A 21,465-nucleotide genomic window follows, 5' to 3' on the forward strand; every position below is an offset into this window, starting at 1 on the left:
TATATGTTACCATTTCTATGTTGTTTTACATGTATTTACTTTTAAATTTATTTGTATATATATTAATACACTTATTACTTTAATAGATTTTTTATTTAAAACACTTTCGCTTTGTGATTTATCAAGTATTTTCTCTATATATATATATGAAATAATTTTGGAAATTTCATTGTTTTTTTTGTAATTATAAAATTATTATTACTTGAGTATATCTTTATATTATATTGCTTTTGTGTATATATAGTCTATTATTTTAAATGTTTTGATATAAGGATGTGTATAATTTTTAGATTATTTTAAAAATTTATATGTATCTTATTATTAATCTCATGTTTTTAATAGATTTACATGTATATATGTTTTATAAATCTATTTTGTGTGTTATATCTCATCTTGTATCCTTATTATTCTTTTGCATTATATATTATTAAGATCATCATGTAGTTTGTCAACATTTAAATATATTTGTGTTTAAAATATTTTACATGTAACTTGATTCAAACTTTCATTCTATAATATCCATTTCAAAAAATTATATATATCTATCCTAGTTTTTTATATACAATTTTGTCAACCTACATTTTATGTGTCCATTTATTCGTGCTTTTAAAATAGTTTCATACCATATTACTTCGTTGCTTTGCATTTTGTTTTGCGTATCTAGTAGTAGTCATATTACATTATGCCATGTATGTTATCGTTACATTATTTATTCATTCATTGTTTCATATTGTCATGTTAATTATTCTCTATGCTTGATTGAGATTGAGCTATATTTCCAAGTTAGTTATACTTAGTTGTAAGTGTTTGTTAGTTGGTTAAATAAATTGTATTGCCTCCACTCTTCCATCGTCGTATTTTATGCGTACACGTATTACCCCATGTCATCATTTTCTACTTGGTTTATGAAATGTGGTTTTATAAAATCCAAATTTTTATGATTAATTTCGTATTATTTCAAATTGGATTAATGCGTTTCACAATTTTTAAGAATCTTTTAAAACGAAGGCGATATTCGATACTTGGTAAGTCGAGAAATCGTGCCCTAATGTGTTGGGTTGCAATTTCTCGTTTGCTCAAAGTAATCGAAGGTCCCTTTAGAATTTCACCCATGTCTTTTAAAAATCCCTTAAACGAAGGCGATGTGCGATTATTGGCAATTCGCGGAATCGTGCCCTAACGTGCTGGGTTGCAACTTCTTATTTGCTTAAAATAATCAAATATCCCTTCAAAATCTCACTCATGTCTTCTAAAAATCCTTTAAAACGAAGGCAATACTCGGTGTTTGACAATCGGGAATCATGCCCTATCGTGCTGGGTTGTGATTTCTCGTTTGTTCAAAACAATCGAATATTCCTTTAGGTTTTCACTCATGTTTTTTAAGAAAACCCTTTAAAACAAAGGCGATGTTCGATGTTTGGCAATTCAAGAATCGTGCCCTATCGTGCTGGGTTGCACTTTTTCACTTGTTCAAAATGATCAAAGATCCCTTCGGAATTTCACTCACGTTTTCTAAAAACTCTTTAAAATGAAAGAAATGTTCGATGTTTGGCAATTCGGGGAATATTGCCCTACCGTGTTGGGTTGCAATCTCCCGTTTGTTCAAAATAATCGAATGTCTCTTCAGAATTTCACTCGTATTTTCTAAGGTGAGGCAATGGTCAATGTTTGGAAACTCGAGGAACCGTGCCCTACTGTGCTCGGTTTCAGTTTTTTGTTGGACTAAATAGTTGAGCATCCTTTTGTGATTTTCAAATTAAAAAATTTCAGACGTCGAAACAAGAAGATTTTTGGCAACCAACTCGGGTTATTCAAATGTTATTAAAAAAGAACCACATTTCAAAAACATTTTTAATTTTAGACATAAGGACAATATTTAATCGATTTGGTACCAATTTTGGGCGTAGTGAGGGTGCTAATCCTTCCTCATAAGTAACTGACTCCCGAGCTCGTTTTCTCATATTTTCGTAGACCAGAATCGTTGTTTTAGTAAACCAAAAATGTTTTATTAAAATAACCAAATTCTTAGGTGATCCGATCACACCAAAACAAAAAGATCAGTGGCGACTCCATATTTTTTTTTTCAAAAGTCGATTCCTCCGTTTTTCATTAAATTTAAAACTTTCAAAAAGGGATGGTTTTGACAAACATTAACAGAGAGTAAAAAAAACTTCCCAATTGAACAAAAGAAAACTTTTCCCCATTTAAACGAGGCATAACCCTCTTACCTACCAGCTTACCAACCGAACATAGCCAACGTCGGACCGAACGAAGATGAATTGGAGGAATAAATCAAAAGAAAGGATGTGGGAGAGTCAAAATTCGGCAAAAGGGGAATGGGAGGAAAGGTACGTCAAAAATTGGGGAAAGCAAACTGAATTCTTTTAAAAAAACAAAAATAAAACTAATGATGCACTAAATCCCTTAACTATCTCCACAATCCCTAAATTTAATCCCCTAATAACACTAACCTACAACCACTCCAGACTCCCTATTCAGCCGAAATTCTTGTCCATCACCGTGCAAAAATAACACCTATGCTTAAGCGGGGATTCGAACTCTAGACCTCTAACACACTAACACACATCTTAACCACCAGACCAGCAGGCCCATTCTGTTCTGTACCTATAACCAATTAAAGTTAAACCCTTTGAGTAAGGTTAAGGCTTTATTCAAAAAAAAAGACAAAAAACAACCAAAGATAAGGCTTGAACTTGGGACCTCTCAGACACTCCAGAACACTTAACCACTGAAGCAGATACACAATTGTGTCACATTTTAACAGAAACAAAAATAAGAATTTTGAGGCATTACAACTCTACCCCCTAAAAAAAATTTTGGCCTCGAAATTTACCTTATCTGAATAGATGAGGATACTGCTGACGCATCATATCCTTAGGCTCCCACGTGGCCTCCCCAGTGGTATGATTCCGCCACAAAACCTTCACTAATAGGATACACTTCTTTCAAAGAACCCTTATATTGCAGTCCAGAATCTGAACTGGCTCCTCCTCGATGGTCAAATCTAGTGTAACCTCAATCTCCTCAACAGGGACAATATGAGTAGGATCAGAACAGTAACGCCTCAACATCGAGATATAGAATACATCATGAATACGATCTAGCTCTGAAGGTAGCTCCAACTGATACGCAACCTCGCTTTAGAATTCGATTCAGCCAATAAACTTAGGGCTCAGCTTGCCTTTACGACCGAACCTCAGAACCTTCTTCAACGGAGAGACATTAAGAAACACAAAGTCCCCCATAGGATACTCAATCTCATGCCTCTCCGGATCTGCACATGATTTTTGTCTATCAGAAGCCACCTTCAAATGATCTCACATCAGTTGTACCTTATCCTTAGTTTCAGCAATCAGCTTAGGACCCAAAACTCGATGTTCACCCAACTCAGTCCAACATAGAGGAGTACGGCACTTACGACCATACAGAGCCTCGTAAGATGCCATCTAAATGCTGGCTTGGAAATTGCTATTGTAGACGAACTCGGCTAACGGCAGATAATCCTCCCTACTGCCTTGAAAATCAATAACACAACTCTTTAACATATCCTCTAGTATCTGAATCACCCTCTCAGATTGACCATCGGTCTGAGGATGGAATGCAGTACTAAAGTCCAATCTCAAACCCAGAGCCTCATTTAACTTTTTCAAGAATTGAGACATGAAGCAAAGATCCCTATCAGAAATGATTGAAATCGGTACCCCATGCAGTGCCACTATCTCAGAGATGTAGAGCTTCGCCAACTTCTGAAGAGAATAGTCAGTCCTAACCAGAATGAAGTGCACAGACTTGGTCAACCAATCCACGATGACCTAAACAGAATCCTTCTTTATGGGTGTTAGAGGTAACCCACTAATGTAGTCCATCGTTACTCGCTCCCACTTCCATAGCGGAATCTTAACTGGCTGTAGCAAACCTGAAGGTAACTAATGCCCAGCCTTAACCTGCTAACAAGTCAAATAGCTTGATATAAAATTGGTAACCTTGCGCTTCAACCCCAGCTACCAGTACAGTTCACGGAGGTCTTGATACATCTTATTGCAACCGGGATGCATAATATAAGGGCTACTATGTGCCTCTCTCAAAATAGACTGCCTCAGATCAGTATCATTCGGTACACAAATCTGACCACATAAATAGAGTACCCCATCATTTTTTATCCTAAAGTCCTTAGTGCTGCCACTCTCAACCTGACGGAATTGAAAACCCAACGATTCATCCTCTAACTACCTATCCCGAATCTGTTCTATCCAAATCAGTTTAACCTGTAGCTCAGCCAACAAACTTCCATCGTTAAACAAACTAAGTTAAGCGAACATCGTTCTCAGATCAATCATCACCCTATTGGCCTTGCCAGGATGGTACTCAATAGTACAGTCATAGTCCTTAAACAGCTCAATCCATCTATGCTACCTAAGATTTAACTCTTTCTGAGTTAGGAGGTACCTGAAGCTTTTGTGATCAGTGTAGATAATACACCTCTCACCGTACAAATAGTGCCTCCAGATTTTCAAAGCAAAGACTATGATGACTAATTCCAAATTATACGTTAGATAGTTTGCCTCATGCGTCTTGAGCTAATGAGACACATATGCCACAACCTTATCATCCTGCATTAGAACAAAACCCAAACCAACATGCGATGCATCCCTGTACACTACAAACTCCCTTCCAAATTCTAGCTGTATCAGAACAAGAGCCTCAGTCAGAACAGTCTTGACCTTCTCGAAGCTCAATTGTTGTGCATCAGTCTAGACAAACGAAACACCCTTATGTATGAGCTTAGTTAAGAGCGCTGTAATTAGTGAGAAACCTTCTACAGACAGCCATTAATAATCTATCAGACTTAGAAAACTGCGAATCTCAAACACTAAGTACCCCAGAAAAGTGGCTTCACGAAGCCAGAACTCATACCTACTGAATTTATCGTAAAGCTGGTTCTCATGCAGAATCTGAAGTGCAACTCTAAGATGCTCATCATGGTCATCTTCAGTCTTAGAGTATACCAAAATGTCATCGATGAAGACCACGATGAACTAATCCAGATAGGTCTAAAATACTCGATGTATCAAATCTATGAATGTAGCTGGTGCATTTGTCAACCAAAAGGAATAACTAGCAACTCGTAATGCCAATAACGAGTCCTAAAAGTAGTCTTACGAATATCCATATCCTTAACTCTGAGCTGATGGTACCCAAAATGAAGATATATCTTAGAAAACACAAAATCCCATCAGAACTGATCAAATAAGTCATCAATCCTCGAAAGTGGATATTTATTCTTAATGGTTAGCTTGTTCAACTGTCGATAATCTATACACATCCTTATGGTCCTATCTTTCATCTAGACAAATAGAATTGGTGCTCCCTATGATGGTACACTGGGACGAATGAAGCCATGGTCCAACAACTATTGCAGTTGAGCCTTAAGCTCCATAAGTTCTTTCAGTGCCATTCGATAGGGGGTGATAGACACCGGAGCTATACCTACAAGAAGCTCAATCCCAAATTTCACTTCCTGATTCTGAGGTAAACCCAGTAGCTTCTCAGGAAAGACGTCTGGAAAATCCCTTACAGTTCTGATGTCATTCACAGTAGAGTCCCTAGAAACCAAAACGTTAATATAGGCCAAGAATGTCTCACATCCCTTAGAACTAGTTTCTTAATTACCAGTGCAAAGATCACATTAGCCAAATAATTCTAATGTTCTCCAATCATGACTACCTCATTATCCTCCTCAGTTCTCAAGACGACACTCTTAGTCGCATAGTCTACACTGACACAGTGCTTGACCAACCAGTCCATATCCAGAACCAGGTCGAACTCCCTAAATAGAAGCTCCATCAGATTAGCCAGAAATACTGACCTTTGAACTTCTAATTGAACATTTCTAAACAGTTTGCAAACCCAAACCGATTGCCCAACTGGACTCTATACAGTCACCTCACTACTCTCAACCGAAATCGCCAAGTTTCCAGACACAGTACTAGCTACATAAGAATGTATGGAACCTATGTTTATCAAAGTAAAATAAGGTACATCATAAATTAAAAATGTACTGATAATGACGTTTGGAGTATCTCTGACTTTTCGATGGTGAACAGTATAAACAAGAGCATGCTACCTTGCCTCAGTCTGTCCAGCACCTACCAGGTGTTCTCTGTCCACGGCCCATACCGTTACCGCCTGCCTACATCCTCTCAGTGGCTGCTGAACTACCCTCTGTGGCTGGGTAGTACCAAAAACCAGAGCTTGCACCTGATCAGCCCTCAGTGGACACTCCCAAATGCAGTGCTTTAATGACCCACACGTAAAACACACCCTAGTCATCCTCCAACACTCGTCCTAATGGCATCTACCACAATCTCCATAAGGTTGCAATCTGGAAGGAGCAACAGGGGGCCCAGTTCTAACTGGCCCATCAGTCCTGGCCTTTTTCTTAGGCCTCTACACCAAACTCGAGGGCTTTAAATCTCTCTTGTTCTTACCCCTCTCACGATCTCTATTTTGGCGCTCAGCACAGTTAACCTCTTCGGCAATCTTCGCATTCTCTACCAGAATAGAGAACTCTCGCTCCCTCTGTGGAGCTATTAGTACCCTCAGATTATTCCTAAGACCGTCCTCAATTTGGACACATCTTTCATATTTAGATGCCATCATATCTTGTGTATAGTGGCTTAGTCTTAAAAATTCGGCCTCATACTCGGCCACTAACCGGTCTCCCTAAGTGATGTAACTTGCTTCCACACACTTCCTTTAGAAGGTAGACTTAAAGAACTCCCAAGACAGATGATCGGGCTGGGAGCCCTCCTTAACGGTCAGCCACCACTGATAGGCCTCATCGCGAAGAAACGAGACTGTATCCTTCAATTTCTACTCAGAGGAATAGTCTAAATCATCCATTATCCTCTCAGTAGCCTTCATCTAGTGCTCAGCCACATTAGCGATGACTCCAGCGACACCCCTAAAAAGTTTATCTCCATTGGATCAGAGTCATTTTGTAATCGATCCTCGACCCCCAGATCTAGTGATGGGCCCAGTGACCCTCTCTCGTATCCTTAACATAGCCTGGGACAATGCGTCGTCCCCAACCATGCGATCTTAAGATCTAGTCCCAGTAGCAAGTGACACCAGTTTCTTACTCGTGTCTAGGTTCGCATGCTGTCCAGAAAAAAGGACTCAACCTGAGCCTTTCTACGGCCTCTACCTCGGCCTCTAGTGCCACGTCTACGGATACCCCATGCGCTCATGTCTATTCAAATTTATCTATATTAGAATTTTATGAATCAGTTACAATTTTAGTATTTATTAATAGATGTTTTATGTAAAGCAGTATCATAAATTTAAAGTTTGTTTTTTGCAAGTATAGTCTCTATCAGTTTCAGTTTCACTTTAGTTTCAGTATACACTAACTAGAGTGTTTTCAGAATAGACTATCTATAATATTTTAACAGTTTATCAGAATACTTATAGGATCAGCGTCGGAGACTCGGTGTACCACATTCTCAGTCAAATCATTTCAAATAATTTGAAAATTAGTTCTTAAAAACCAAGTTTTAAAACCCAAAATCCATAGTCGCGTTTTGCAACTTGGCTATGATACCACTAAATGTAACACCCCAAACCTGGCCTAGACGTTATGGTCGAATCTGGCGATGTCATATGGAATGGGATTTGAAATCGAATTTATCAAGTTAAAACTGTTTCCGCTTATTAGCTTCTATTTATCTCTTGTCAATTTTAAAATTATTTTGTTGTTAATTTGATTCGTTTAAAAACATATTCCATAGCGAAAGCTTTTAAAATCGTGATATTGAAAGAAAACCGTTCGCATTTTAGGAAAGCATTATTTTTAATTAAACTTAATTCTTTTGAAAAAAATAAAAGTAATGATATACTAAATCCTTTAACTGTCTCCACAATCTGAAAATTTACTCCCCCTAATACCACTAACCTACAACCACTCCAGACTCCCTACTCAGCTGAAATTCTTGTCCATCACCATACAAAAATAACACCTATGCTCAAGCAGGGATTCGAACTCTAGACTTCCAACACACCAACACACATCTTAACCACCAGACCAGCATGCCTATTCTGTTCTATACCTACAACCAATTAAACTTAAACCCTTTGAGCAAGGTTAAGGCTCTATTCAAAAATAGACAAAAGTTCACCCAAGATAAGGCTTGAACTTGGGATCTCTCAGACACTCCCAGAAAACTTAACCACTGAAGCAGATACACAATTGTGTCACATTTTAACAGAAACAAAAAATAAGAATTTTGGGGCATTACAATTTCACATGTGATAGTGTCTAATTGAACTCTTTGATATATAAACTTGAACAAACTCAATTAATGGCTTTAATCAACCCACTAAGAAATAATCCTTGGCAAATTGAAGGATGAATAATGAATTCCCATGACTCCTTAAAGAAAATTGAGAAGAAAATTGCTTCTAAAAATTACAATAAACCAATCTTGTACAAAGAAACTAACTCTTAGAGTTGGAAATTTTAATAATAAACAAAAACAATTGCATCTCTAATGAACGTGAAGGGGCCTTTACATAGGCTAGATAAGTACATCCAAATAAAAATTTGAAGTATCCTAAAACTTTAATTAATGGAAACAAAAGGCAATTTTCAACTAAAATAGTCATAATTTTCGTAATAATCTCCTCTAGAAATTCTGCTCACATAGCCATCATTAAAATAGTTATAATTCAAGCTCCTGAACTCAAAATAAAGTGAATAAAATTGTGTTTCGAAGTTAAGTGATAGATCTTAAAACTCTATCTATGAAGACATATTAATTGAAAAATGGCTGGATTCCAACCAAAAAGTCATTGCAAGTTAATTGATTTTCCAAACTTGGAAATTGACAGCTTTGGTGAATGGAATTTAATAAAGTTCACCCTATCTGCTCATGTATAAACTTGCATTGGTAAAATGTAAAAAAAAAATCTATAGAGAAAATAGTTGAAGAATTTATGACAATTTATTCAAATCTTTTTTTCTTCTAGTCTTTGCAAGCTTGAAGTTTCCCTTGGTGTGAAAGAGAGTTGTTCCTTACCCTTTAAGTTATTTTTTTTTCTTTTCCTTCTTTTTGTTTCTCTTCAATCTCGTCACCTCAGGGTGTTTGTAATGCCCTAGATAATATAAGTCTGTTTTTGTGAAATCTAAAATAATTGAGTATCTGCTTTAGTGGCTAAGTATTTTGATTGTGTGTTTGAGGTATTGGGTTCAAGTCCCACTTTTGGCAATTCTATTATTTTTTATCCTAGTATTATCCCTGCTAGGTAGGACTTCGTAATATTCTTTGTAAACCCATATCAAAATAAGCCTGCTGGTTCGAGTGCTAAGAAGTTAGCCTGTTAGAGGTCGTGTAATCTAATAGTTTGTTGAAGATCATGTAATCAATTCCTCATGCGATCGTGGTATTAATTTTTGTCTCAAATGTCTGATAGAGTTTCGATAAAGTTGAGATTCTGAGATGGTTAGTGGGTTATTGGGGAGTGGGAGGAAAATTAGGGATATGGTGTCATTATTTTTTTTATTTTTTTCTCTCCCCCTCTAAAAAAAATCCCCAAGTTTGACGTTTTCTTCCTATTAATTTGCAAAATTTATTTTTCCCCTGCCTTCTAAATTCTGTCGTATTCTTGTCGTTCAATTTCGATATTTCAATTCTTCAGTGTTGTTGTGGCTCTTGCTAAGTGTAATGGGTGAATTTTCGTGTAGGTTAGGGAATCTTTTCTCTTTAACTATTCTGAATGAATTTGATCCTTTTCTTTTTGGCAATATGGTTTTGGGCTATGGTAGCAAATCATGAAGAACCGAATTCTCCTCTTGCAGGATCATAGTTGGGTTTGTTCGAGAATTTGGGTAAGTATCGAACACTTGAATTTCATCGTTCTGATTTCATTGGATCAATTTTAAGTGAGGATTAATATTGATTTTGGGAGTTGTTATGTCAATTTTAGGTTCTATTCACTTTGGCGGGTGCGTTTGCTTCGAAAATGAACCAAGTGTATACCCTAAACACAAAAAATTGAGTTTTAATGAAAGCAAAAATGAAGTCTGTCGATGCCACACGGGCATGTGGCCGGTTGTGGTTGGCCGTGTGACTGACAAAGGTGTGGCTGTACGTAAGACATGGCCGTATGGCAACGTGAGTGTGGCCGTGTGGGCTACATAGGCTAGGCTAGATTGGGCCTATAGGTTTTGGTTTAAGCCATGTGGGCCACACAGGTAAGGCTAATCTGAGCGTGTAGGCCCACATGAGCAAGCCATACGGGCATGTGGGCCTAGAGTTTTGAAACTTTCTCTAGGATCGTACGGGTCATTTCGATCGACTGTGGGCCTACCATAGGGTCTGTAAGGGCTAACCAAACCTTATTTCATGTGATTTGATATTCTAATAGACTGATCTGAGTAGGATACTGATATGTATGTCTGACTGTACTATTTAAGTATGTATCTATCTGTATACGAGAATGTAAAGCATGTTTAATCTGATATTTCTGCATCTGTACTTTGTATCTATGATTGGGTTGGGAATTGTATATGTGGAGGAAGTGATCTATATGGCAACTCTTCTCCTATATTCTAGCAGCTTGAATGTATATTATCTGTTATGTGTCGCATCGACACTATATGGTGTGTAGGGATGGGTGGGTGTTTTTAACCCGACGTGGTGTGATGGAATGGTCAGAGATGGTGTGTAGACGATAGGGGTAGGATTCTATATATCTGTTCTGTTTATCTGATTCTGATATCTGCATCTGTTATAGACTTAGGTTCGAATCTGTAACTGAGAGTATATGAAACATTGTGTATGTTGCATGGCTATTTCTGTTGGGTTACACACTGAGTTTACGGAAACTCACATCTTTTCTTCGGTTCTGTTCAGGTAATCCACAGACTTAGGCAAATCAGTGCAACAGAGGCTCAGCAGTGACCACTCGACCAATAATTGTTTTTATTTAGCAATTAAATGGTTTAAATTTAAAGTCTAGTTTTTCTTGAGAGTTTGTAATTTTTTTGGCACTCTCTGGACTGTTTGGTTTTAACTTTTGGATTTGGATTTAGTTTTTCTATTTTTCCGCAACGTCAACAAAGACACTTTATGCAACAAATGGGTTTTTGAAAACACGAGCTTCGTTTCTGTTTTAAATGATTTCCAAACTATTACTGCGAAATAAATAGTTATTTTTAAGGAACACCTTATAACGGTTTTAGTAGTGAATATGTTTTATAATACTTGGATGTTTTATCAAATAACTAAACATAGTTTATTGAAGAATCGTCAATTTCAAAACCCTTCTTCGTAACATTCCTAGATTCGTCCATAACATCTAGGTCGTGTTTAGGGTGTTATATTTAGTGGTATTTTGGGTTCCAAAATTTCATTTGAAAAAGATTGGTTTCAAGTAAAATTTATTTTACCTTGAATGAGTATGTGGTACACCGAGTCTCCAGCACTGATTTTGTAAGTATCTCTAAATTTAGAAAAATACTGTAGTTTGTACTTTTTGAAACTATACTGTGTTAGTTAGAGGCTAAAACTTTTGAAATACATCTACAATTCTGATAATTTGAGCATAAAATACTATTAATAAACATTGGAACTAATGCATAAAATTTTATAATGTAGAAAAAACTGAAATTACGATGAGTGCTCATAGAATTTGCAATCGTAGTATTCGTGGACACGGCGGGTGCTGTAAAAGGGCTCGAGTTGAGTCTTCCTCTTTGGGTAGCATGCCGAATTTGGATACGAGTGACACCGATTTCACCTGCTACTAAGACTGGGTCTCAAAGCCGCTTGGCTGAGGACAACGCATTCTTCCAAGCCATGTTGAGAGTGTTAGAGAGGGTTGCTGGACCCGATTTTGGATCTGAGGGCTGTGGGTCAGTAACTGAACGACTTTAGTCAAATGGAGCTGAGCTGTTTAGGGGTGTCCCCCCTACTGTGGTTGAGTATTAGTTGAAGGCCACCGAGACGATTATGAAAGACATCAACTGCACTCCTAAGCTGAAATTGAAGGGTGTAGTTTCTTTGCTTCGCGATAAAGCATATAAGTTGTGGTTGTCGATTGAGGAGGACAGTCAACCGGATCATCTAAACTAGAACTTCTTTAAGATTGCCTTTCAGAGGAAGCACATGGGCGCGAATAATGTTGCTAGTAGGCCTGAGTTCATGAATCTCACACAAGGTGATAAATTTGTGGCTGAGTATAAGGCCAAGTTTTTGAGACTGAGCCGTTAAGCTCAAGGCACGGTGGCATCCGAGCATGAGAAATGTATCCATTTTGAGGACGGTTAGAGGGATAGTTTGAGGATTCTAATTACTCCACAGAGGGAGCGTGAGTTTGTTGTTTTTGTATATAAGTCAAAGATCGCTGAAAAGCTAAGCGTGTGAAGTGCCAAAATAGATGTCGAGAAAGAGGCATGAATAAGAGGGATTCAGTGCCCTCTAGTTCCGTTCAGAGGCCTAAGAAATGGGCAAGACCTAATGGGTCTACTAGAGTGGGGGTTCCTGTTGCTTCTATTGGGATTTGGCCTTGTGGTGATTGTGGTAGGTACTATCCGGGTGAGTGTTGGAGGAGACTAGGGGCATGCCTATGGTGTGGGTCATTAGAGAACCGGATTAGAGAGTGTCCACATCATGCGAATTAGATGCAAGCTTCGAGACCGAGTTTTGTTCAACTTAAAGGGCAATATAGCAGCCACCTAAGGGCCGTGGACCGGCTAGGAGTGGTAATTGTATGGACTGAGGATAGAAAGCACCGGGCAGAGGTGCTAGTCAAACTGAGGCAAGGCAGCCTGCATTGGTTTATGTTGCTCGGCGCTGAGAGGATAGAGACGCCCTTGATTTGATCACGGGTACACACTCCTATGTAGCTAATTCCATTTCCAAGAACTTATGGATTTTTGTTGAGTGTACAACTGGTGAGATTACTGTACTAAGTCCATTGGGACAATCTGTTCGGGTAAATAGACTTTATAGGAATGTTCTGTTGGATGTACAAGGGACTGGTTAGTTGAGCACCAAATTAGCTTGGATTACACAACTAAGAGGGTCGTTCTGAGGACTGAAGATGATAAGAAGGTGGTTATGATTGGCAAGCTCGAGATTACCTGTCTAATGTCATCTCTGCTCTAGTGGCTGAAAATTGGTTCGAAAAGGGTGTGAGCTTATTTAGCATACGTCAGTGTTTTAGTTTTTGGGTATTCTTCTATTGGGGTTATCAAAATGGTGAGGGAATTTCCAGATGGTTTTCTTGAGGAGTTACCGGGTTTACCTCCGAATTGAAAAGTTGAGTTCGGCTTTGAACTTCTACCAGTGTCTATTGCTTCTTACCGTATGGCACTAAAAGAGCTTACAAAACTTAATGCTCAACTTCAAGAGCTTTTGGATCGTGGTTTCATCCATCTTAGTGTGTCTCCGTAGGGGGCACCGGCTCTATTTGTAAAGAAAAAGGATTGTATCATGAAGATGTACATTAACTATCGGTAGTTGAATAAACTGACTGTAAAGAATAAGTACCCACTTTCAAGGACCGACGATCTATTTGATCAGTTTCGTGGGGCTGCGGTATTCTCAAAAATAGATCTCTATTCTTGGTATCATCAGCTTCGAGTTAAGGATTTAATATTCATAAGACGGCATTTAGGACTCGTTATAGGTACTACGAGTTCCTAGTTATGCCCTTTGGTTTGACGAATGCTCCTGCTACATTCATGGATCTAATGAACTGATTTTTTCAGTCGTATCTGGATCAATTTATCATAGCCTTCATCGATGATATTCTGGTCTACTCTAAGACTAAAGATAAGCATGATGAGCATATTAGAATAGTGCTTCAGATACTTCGAGAGAAATAACTCTACGCTAAGTTGAGCAAGTGCGAGTTCTGGTTGCGAGAGGTTACTTTTCTAGGGTATGTGGCTTCTGTTGAGGGGATTTGAGTTGATACTAGAAAGATTGAGGCTATGTTTGATTGGGAACAGCCTAAGAATGTTTCTGAAATCCGCAGTTTATGGATCTTGCAAGTTTTTATCGATGATTTGTTGAGGAGTTTTCACTAATTGCAACTCCTCTGACTAAGCTTCTGCATAAGAGTGTTCATTTCATTAGGACTAATACTTAAAAATTAAGCTTTGAGAAGCTCAAGTCTATTCTGTCTCAGGCTCCTGTTCTAATATAGATAGAATCCAATAAGGAGTTTGTGGTGTATAGTAATGCATCGCACGTCGATTTGGGATGTGTTCTAATGCAAAATGGTAAGGTTGTGGCTTATGCGTCCCGATAGCTTAAGTCACACGAAGGAAATTATTCAACGCACGATCTCCAGTTAGTAATCGTGGTGTTTACTTTGAAGATCTAGAGGCACTATCTGTATGGTGAGAGGTGTATCATCCAGACCGATCACAAAAGCCTCAAGTACCTCCTTACTCAGAAGGAGTTAAATCTTAGGTAGCATACATGGATTGGGCTACTTAAGGATTATGGTTGTACGATGAGTATCATCTCGATAAGGCTAATGTGGTGGCCAATGCTCTCAGTCGTAGAGCGATGTCTGATTTGAAGGGGATGTTCACCCGTCTCAGTTTGTTCAATGATGGGGGTATATTGGCCGAGTTGCAAGTTAAGCCAACTTAGATTGGACAGATTCAAGAAAAGCAATTAAGGGATGAGTCTCTAGGTCTACAGTTTTGTTAGGTTGAGAGTGGTAGTACTTTTTTATTTTAGACTAAATGAGGATAGAGTTATGTGTTTCCAAGGTCAAGTTTGTGTACCGAACGATTCTGATATGAGACAGTCAATTTTAAGGGAAGCGCATAGTAGCCCTTATACTATACATCCCGGTGGTAATAAAATGTTTCGAGATCTCCATGAGCTGTACTAGTGGCCGGGTTTAAAACAAAAGGTAACAAATTATGTCATTCGTTATCTGACATGCCAGTAAGTTAAGTTTGAGCACCAACTGCCTTCGAGTTTGCTTCACCCTGTTAAGATTCCTTTATAGAAATGGGAACGAGTGACGATGGACTTTGTTAGTGGGTTGCCTTTAACACCTACTATGAAGGATTCTGTTTAGGTAATTGTGGATCGATTGACCAAGTCCGCCCATTTTATTCCGGTTCGGATAGACTAGTCCCTGCAAAAGTTAGCGAAGCTCTATATTTCTGAGATTGTGAGACTGCATGGGTTTCCAATTTCAATAATCTCTGATAGAGATCCTCACTTCATTTCTCAATTCTGGAAGAAACTGAATAAGGTTCTGGGTTCAAGATTAGAGTTCAGTACTGTGTTCCATCCTCAGACCGATGGTTAATCTGAGAGGGTGATTCAGATACTAGAGGATATGCTTTAGAGTTGTGTGATTGATTTTCGAGGTAGTTGGGAGGATTTTCTGCCGTTAGTTGAGTTCACCTATAATAACAGTTTCTAGTCTAGCATCCAAATGGCAACTTACGAGTTTTGTATAGTCGTAAGTGTTGTATTCCTTTATGTTAGACTGAGTTGGGTGAACGATGGGTTTTGGGTCTTGAGCTAGTTTCTGAGACTGAAGATAAGGTTAGACTAATTCGGGATCATCTAAAGGCAGCTTCTAATAGACGGAAGTCCTATGCGGATCTGAAAAGGATAAATATCTAGTACTCGATTGGTGACTTTCCTATGCGAATCTGAAAAGGATACATATCTAGTACTCGGTGGGTGACTTTGTATTCCTTAAGGTATCTCCATAGAAGAAGGTTCTCAGGTTCAGTCATAAAGGCAAGTTGAGCCTTAGGTTCATTGAGCCATATCAGATTCTGAAATGTGTGGGACTAATCGCTTATCAATTGAAGCTACCTCAAGAGATAGACTGTATCCATGATGTGTTTCACGTCTTGATGTTGAGACGGTACCGGTCTGATCCATCTCACGTTGTCTCTATTGAGGAGATTGAGGTTAGAATGGAGTTGACTTTTGAGGAGAAGCTGGTTTCAGATTTTAGATTGAGATATTAAGGTTTTGAGGAGAAAGTCGATTCCATTAGTTAAGGTTCTGTGGCAGAATTGTGGCATTGAAGAAGCCACGTGGGAACCGGAAGACTCGATACGTCAGTAATATCCTCATCTATTTGGATCAAGTAAATTTCAAGGTCGAAATCTCTTTTAAGGGGTAGAGTTGTAACACCCTGAATAATCTAAGTATGTTTTTGTGAAATCTAAAATAATTAAGTATCTACTTCAGTGGCTAAATATTCTGATTGTGTGTTTGGGGTCTTGGGTTCAAGTTCCACTTTTGGCAATTCTGTTATTTTTTATCCTAGCCTTATCCCTGCTGGGTAGGCTTTTTTAATATTCTTTGTAAACCCATATTAGGATGAACCTGCTAGTTTGAGTGGTAAGGAGTTAGTTTGCTGGAGGTCGTGTGTTTGAATCCTCATGCAATTGTGGATGTTAATTTCTGTCTCAATGTCTGATAAAATTTTGATAGAGTTGAGATTCTGAGGTGGTTAGTGGGTTATTGGAGAGTGGGAGGAAAATTAGGGATATGTTGTCATTTATTTTTATTTTTATTTTTTTCTCTCTCTCCCCCCAAAAAAATCCCAAGTCTGACGTTTTCTTCCTGTTAATTTGAAAAATTTCTTTTCCCCTTGCCTTCTAAATTCTGCCGCATTCTTGTCGTTCAATCTTGGTATTTCATTTCTTCAGTGTTGTTGTGTGGCTTGGTAAGTGTAAGGGGTGAATTTTCGTGTAGGTTAGGGGATCTTTTCTCTTTAACTGTTCTGAATCAATTTGATCTTTTTCTTTTTGGTAATCTGGTTTTGAACTTTTGGCAGCGAATCTTAAGGAATGGAATTCTCCTTTTGTGGGATCGTAGTCAGGTTTGATCAGAAGTTGGGCAAGTATTGAAAACTTGAATTTCATCGTTATCGATTTCATTGGTTTAGTTTTAAATGAGGATTAATATTGATTTTGGGAGTTGTTATGTTAATTTTAGGTTCTTTCCACTTCGAGGGGTGTGTTTGCTTCAAAAATGAACCAGGTGTGTACCCTAAACACGAAAAATCAAATTTCAACAAAAGCCAAAAATGAAGTCTATAGACGCCACACAGGCCTATGGCCGACTGTGTGGTTGGACATATGCGAGACACGACCGTGTGATGATGCTACAAACTTTCAATCCTATTACACTAGCTCTAAGTAGAAGTAAGATGGTGGATTTTGAAGGATTGGGGGCAATCATTTATTTTTGGAATATCAGAATGGTCATGATTGGACTCTAGCCACATGTCAAAGAAGCCAATGAAAAACATCTCTCCTAGGTATAAGCTTATATTGTCATATTTCTCCTAAGCACGAGCATAAATTGTTCATCTAAAATAATGATAGTCCTAAGCATGAGCTTAAACTGTTCATCTAATGCTCCTAAGGATGAGCCCAAACTATTCAACCCAAACGGTCATGCTTTAAGCACAATCTTAAACTATTAATAAAAAACAAATGATGATCCTCTGAAGCACGAGCTTAAACTATTCATATGAAATAAATGATGACCTCCTAAGCATGAATTTAAATTGTTCATACATAATAAATGATGACACTCCTAAGCACGAGCTTAATTGTAGTCCAAAACAAATTGAACTATGTTATAACTTGATCTTTTAAAAATGAAGGTACGTAGATAGCCTGGTTTCATTGCCAAGTTCAGTCCATATGAAAAAAAAATATTGAAAGTGTCCTTTGAAACAAATTCTTCAAAGTAGGAAGCAAATAAAATTTCAAGACTTGTCCCCTTTCTACGCCCAACAAAAGTCAGAATTCATCATTTGTTATTATTTTTTATCTCTAACTAAATTCATGAAGAGATAAATCAAGAAATTAAATCCTTTTAGAACTCTCTTATAAAGAAACCATATTCTTTAAGGATTATTTTATCTCTAATTAATTAAATTAATAAGATATGAATAAAAATAATAGAGTTTAAATTCTTATAGAACACTCAAATGAAAAAGTTAAATTCTACAAGAACTCTCTTATATCAAATTGGTTGACACTATAAAAATGGGTCACCTCCAAGTCATTTTACCCATTCACAAGTTCAAGAATTTCAAAAATTCTTTACAAAAATATTTGAAGAAACTAAAGAAGTAGAAGAAATTCTGATGAATATCATATTACTTCTAAAGAAATTCTTATGAACATCTTTATCTCTTCCCGGTGCTCTCTGTTCTTGGCCCATACCATTACCACCCCTAGCAGGTCCACGGCCCCTAGGTGGCTACTAAACTACTCTCTGAGGCAGTACCAAACTCAGTCCTGAAACTTACATCTGATCAGCATGCTATGGACACTCTCTAATCCGATGCTCCAAAGACCCACACCTCAGACAAGCCCCCAACCTCCTCCAACACTCACCCGGATGGCACCTACCACAATCACCACATGGCTAAACCTTAGTAAGAGCAATAGGAACCCCCACTCTAACAGGCTTATCATGTCTGTCCCGTTTCTTAGGCCTCTAAACAAAACTAGAGGGCTCCGAATCCCTCTTATTCTTGCCTCTCTCACGATCACTATTTTGGCATTCCATGCACTTATCCGCTTCGGAGATCTTTGCCTTATCCTTTAAGACCGCAAACTCACACTCCCTCTGCGAAGCTATTAGAACCCTCAAATTGTCCCTCAAGCCATCCTCAAAATGAACATATTTCTCATACTCATACGCCACCATGCCTCGAGTATAATAGCTCACTCTCAAAAACTCAGCCTTATACTCGGCCATAGATTTATTGCCTTGTGTGAAATTCATAAACTCACGCCTACTAGCATCAACATAGCTTGCCCCCACATACTTTCCCTAGAAAGCAGTCTTAAAATGCTCCCAGCTCAGACAATCCGGTTGAGTACCCTCATCAATCGACAACGACCAATGGTACGCCTCATTGCGAAGCAAAGAGATTACACCCTTTAGTTTCTGCTTAAGAGTATAGTTGATGTCATTCATAACCTCTCAGTGGCCTCCAACCAATACTCAACCACAGTAGGGGCGACTATTGTAACATCCCTAAATAGCTCAACACCATTAGACCAGAATCGTTCAGTTACCGACCCACGACCCTCAGATTCAGAATGGGGTCCAATGACCCTCTCTAACACCGTTAACATGGCTTGGGGCAGTACGTCATCCCAAGCTAAGTGGCTTTGAGACCCTGTCTCAGTAGCAAGTGAAACCAGTGTCTCACTCATGTCTAAATTTGGCATATTGCCCAAAGTGGAAGACTCAGCTCGAGCCCTTTTACGGCTCCTACCGCGCCCACGAATACCCTGACCGTGAGTTCCACGAGCGCTCATTGTATATTTTAAATTTATCTACATTATAAAATTTTATGTATCAGTTCCAGTTTTTATTAGCATATATTTTATGCATAAATTTTCAAGAGTTTAGAAGTATTTTAGAGGTTTTAGTCTCTAACTAGCTTAGTATAGCTTCAGAAAGTGTTAACTACAGCGTTTTTAGAATTTTCTATCTAAGTTAACTTACAGGATTAGCGATGGAGACTCGGTGTACCACATACTTTCTCAAAATTATCCAAATTATTTGAAAATCAGTTCTTTATGAAACACAATTTTAGAACCCAAAATTCACAACTTGAGTTTTGTAACTTGGCTCTGATACCACTAAATGTAACACACTAAACTCGACCTAGATGTTATGGTCGAATCTGGAGATATCACAAAGAAGAGTTTTGAAAATAGAGTCATTTCGATGAATCATCCAAGTTTTATAACCAATATTCGTTTATCACTAATACTGAAAATGTTATTTAATTAATTCATTTACTAAAACATAATTTACAACAGAAGTCTTAGAAATTGTTATATTTGAAAATCCTATTCGTATTTTCAAAAAAACCTTTGTCTTAGTAAAAATTATATTTTTAGCCAACCGTCGTAAATAAAGAGTTAAAGCGAATATCCAAATCCAAAATAAAACCAAATAGTCCAGAGAGTCCCTTAGTTACAAAACTCCCAGAAATAATCCATAATTAAATAAAAACCATTAATTAAAAATAGTTCACAAACTTGTGGTTACCGTGAGACTCCACTGCACTGGTCTACCTAAGTTTGTGGATTACATGTACAGAACAGAGAAATAGAAGTGAGTTTTCATAAACTCAGTGTGTAACCCAATAGAAATAGACATGCTATACATATAGAAAACATATATATAGTCAGATTCAGATTCGGACTTAAGTCCTTTACAGATACAGATAACAGAATCAGATAAGCAGAACAGATATACAGAATCCTACCCTTATATTCTGTACACCAGCTCCGACCATCCCATCACACCATATGGGGTTAAAAACATCCACTCATCCCTACACACTATATACTGCCGATACAACATATCACAGATAATACACAGTTGAGCTGCCAGAATATAGGCGAAAGGTCACCATACAGATCATTTTCTCCATATATACAATTCCCCCTAAACATATATAATGATTACAGATACAGAAATATCATGCTTAACATACTTGTATACAGATAACATATACATTTAACAGAGTAGTTAGACATGCATAACGGTGTTCTACTCAGAGTAGTCTATTAGAATATCAGATCACATAATTTAGGGTTTGGTAAGCCCTTACTGGCCCTACAGTAAGCCCAGTTGATCGGAATGACCTGTACGACCCTAGGGAAAATTTTAGAATTATGGGCCCACATGCCGTGTGGGCCCATAGGCCCAATCTAGCCTAGCCTGTGTGGCCCACACGGCCACACTCACATCATCACACGGCCAGGCACACGCTCGTGTGGTGTCAATAGAATGCTTTTACGACTTCTGTCGAAACTTGATTTTCTGTGTTTTGGGAACACACCTGTTACAGTTTTGATGTAAAAACACTCTCGAGCCACACAACACCCAATTCCTCGAATGACTCTAACTATGACTCCGTAAGAGGAGAGTCCCGTTCTTCTCAATTTGCTACTGCCAAAACACAAGTTCAATTCCAAAGGAAAAATTCAACATCGCTCTAAACAGATTTAAAGAAAAACTCCCTACTCGAGCAAAACATACTACCCGTACTTATCAAATGTACTAACATAGTAAATCAATACACCGTAATTTGGAATAATAATTTTGCTAAAACGTGGAAGAAAGAAAGAAAATAAAGAAATTCTGTTTGGGAAGAAAAATATAGAGAAGAAAGAAAAAATGTCAAATTCCAGAAAAAGAGAGATTTTTTGGGAAAACAAATTTGACCCAAATCCCACTACATCCACAACCATAACCACCCATTAACTCAGAATCCCACTACCACTGAACCACTAACCACCACTTAAGTAAAAATTATCAACAATGCTTACATAAAGGCTCGAACACAGAACCTCCGACAAACTAACTCCTTACCACTCGAACCAAC

The sequence above is a fragment of the Gossypium arboreum genome, chromosome 5 (genome assembly GCF_025698485.1).
Source record: "Gossypium arboreum isolate Shixiya-1 chromosome 5, ASM2569848v2, whole genome shotgun sequence".
NCBI lineage: Eukaryota > Viridiplantae > Streptophyta > Magnoliopsida > Malvales > Malvaceae > Gossypium > Gossypium arboreum.